This window comes from Apium graveolens, chromosome 2, assembly GCF_009905375.1.
Source record: "Apium graveolens cultivar Ventura chromosome 2, ASM990537v1, whole genome shotgun sequence".
NCBI lineage: Eukaryota > Viridiplantae > Streptophyta > Magnoliopsida > Apiales > Apiaceae > Apium > Apium graveolens.
In genome coordinates this window covers 26824826-26827881 of record NC_133648.1, presented here as the reverse complement: position 1 = coordinate 26827881, position 3056 = coordinate 26824826, and positions in this window count along the sequence as shown.

The following is a 3056-nucleotide window of genomic DNA, read 5'->3' as shown; positions in this document are numbered from 1 at the left end:
GAATAGGACCTCTAGCTTACGAGCTCGCCTTGCCTCCTAATTTGCAACAAGTGCACAACATATTCCACATGTCAATGCCAAAGAAATACCATGATGATGCACGGCATGTGATAGAGTATGAGGAGGTAGATTTACAACCAGACTTGACCTTCATTGAGCAACCGGTAAGAGTAACGGACCAAAAAGAACAAGTGCTGAGGAACAAGACTGTGAAGCTGGTTAGAATCTTGTGGAGAAATCAAAATATTGAAGATTCGATTTGGGAACTAGAAGATGCAATGAGGAATAGATATCCCCGCCTATTTTCTAATTGATTCCGGGACGAAATCCTTGTTAAAGGGGAAGATATTAATAAATCAAATTTTTGAGACTTTGTAAAAACGCTTAATGAATAGTAACCATGACAGACGGGGAAAACTTTTTAGCCCACACTATGTTGTGCATGAGAAATTGAGTTTCGGAGTTGATAACATGATTATACATACTAAATGAGTGTATGTAAACACTATTAGTTTTTGAAGAAAATGAACTTTGAAAAATGACCGTATTTACAAACCATCGAGGATTACGGGAATCATAATATAATTATGAATTTAAAACCCTACGGATTTATATCCAAGAACGATACTTCAAAACATAAAGAATAAATACGAAAGGATTTACGCCGCAAACCGTTTACGAGAAATTATTACAAAAATGATTAAGCGACCGAATAAACGCGTAAACGAATAAATAAACGTATCACGCTAACCAACTATGGTAGAAAATTAACCATGGTTACTTTATTAAATAGTAAGCTAAGCTATATAGGAATGATCACCTAAAACTAAGAAATAGTAAGCGAAAGCCTAAACCAAGTAGTATATCTTGTAACCTTGGAAAGCTAGCAAGATTTGTTCAAATATATGCCAACATACTCTAGTTCTAAGACATATACCAAATAATATACAAATCAAATACAATCACTTCTCCAAGAAGCATCCAAGCAAGCACACAAAATCTCTCTCCCCCCCCCCCCAAAACCTCCCATTCGGCCAAACACAAAGGAGCAAGAAATCAATTTCAAAACTCCAAGCTCTAGTCATGGAAAAAATCCTTCATTAATTCCTAAGCTTCATACATCATTAACTAAGGTAAAATAAATTTTTAAGCTCATTTTATAAAGGTTTGATGGGTGAAAAAATCCAAGAAAGATGATAGTGAATAGTATGAATAGTAACTTTTCTTTGGTTTCTTGATTTTAATGCTTGATTTAGGTTCCAAAAACCCTACCAAGCACTCCCAAGACTTCACCATCATCAATAACACCTCTCAAGATTTCAATAAAGTTATAAATCTTTGACCCATCCTTATTTAAGATTTAAGTTCAAGAATCTTTTTGAACATAGTTGTAAACATAGTTTTGGTTAATGTATTATTGTAATCTTGATGTTTAGTTAAGTAGATTTAAGGTTGATGATTGTTGCCTCAATAACATGATGTTCTTCAGAGGAGTTAGTGTGGTGGTGGTGATTTGATGATTGTTGGTGTTAGTATAGAGATTTAAGGCATAAACGAAACTCGGATCGTAATCGTAATCTCGCTAAAACGAAGAAAACATAACATTAAGTTTCTGCAGAAAGTCCCGAAGATATAAACTGTAGTTTCTTGAAAAATAACACTTTATTATGATAGAAAACGTTATAAGGATCGTTTAGGCGCTTGAATCTCTTGATTCCGATTTACGGATCAAAAATTATGATCATTTTACTAAAAGTGATTTACGCGACAAAAACTGCTACGAATTACGAACTTTGGAAATAGAAATGATTGACTTGGAAATGTTCATAAATCATGAAATATTTACCGAGAATATTAAATATAGTCCTTAACTGCTATAAAAATTTCAAGTGAAAATAATGATTTTTTAATTTTATAAAAATATCGGAACCAAGACCGCTCAATTAGAAAGCCGTTAGAATTCATAAGCGGAGCCGACGATGAAAATATAAACGGACATAAAGTACTTCGAAATGGAAGCGACTGTGACATGAATAAGTACTTAAAGGAATAATAAGGGTAAAAATAAGTGAGAGAATGAATAATAAGTAGCATATGAGTACGAGTCACCATAAATCAGAACGGGATCTAACGAAACAGTTTATGTTTATGGTTATAGATTTTCGAGCGGATCCTAGAGCATCCTCCACCTCGAGATACCCAGGAAATTTTACGAACCCAAATTCATATATTCTTGTATTATGAAAGGATTGTTTTATTATCATTTGCATAAATGTCATGCTTGCCATGATACTAAGTATTTGAGTTTTCGCATATAATAGCGATGGTATTACGATATGTATATATCATAGAATGTTTAACGCCGCCACGAGCATGACGTGTAATAAAAAGACCGAGAGTCGGTAAGAGTTTTTAAATGAAAACCCGGGAACGGTGATGTTTTAGGATGATTAAAGTCCGTAGTAGTTGTATTCCAAGGGACTCGACGTCCAATTGCGAAACATTAAATACATCAAACTTTTATTAAAACGATTTCCAAAAATCATATTCCCTCAACTATATTTAATTACTTGAATAATGAATATTATTTCATTTATTCATTTAATAAAGGAGAATTATTCTCCAATGATTATTTATTTCAAACTCGATTAATTAATAAAGATTACTTTAATTATCTAACATAAATTAGTTGAGGAGTTAAAATATACTTTTAAAATATAATCATTCGAGGTTTGATTATTTAATAATTATTATTTAATTATTAATTATTTATTAAATGATTTAATATGATTTAAAAAATCATAAAACCTGATTTAAAATACTTTCTGATTTTCGGAAAATTATTCGAATAATTTCAGATCGTCGGAGAATAGTATCTCTACTTATTTTAAATATTTTGAATATAGTTTCAAAAGAAACTCCCTCTTATTTAATTATTTGTTAACAACGGTCAACTCACATCCTTAGTACTTCATCTGAAAATTTCGGAAGTACATATATATATACACACTAATAAGATAAGTTATTTGTTTCAACAAGCAAAACGCTTGGGGAAC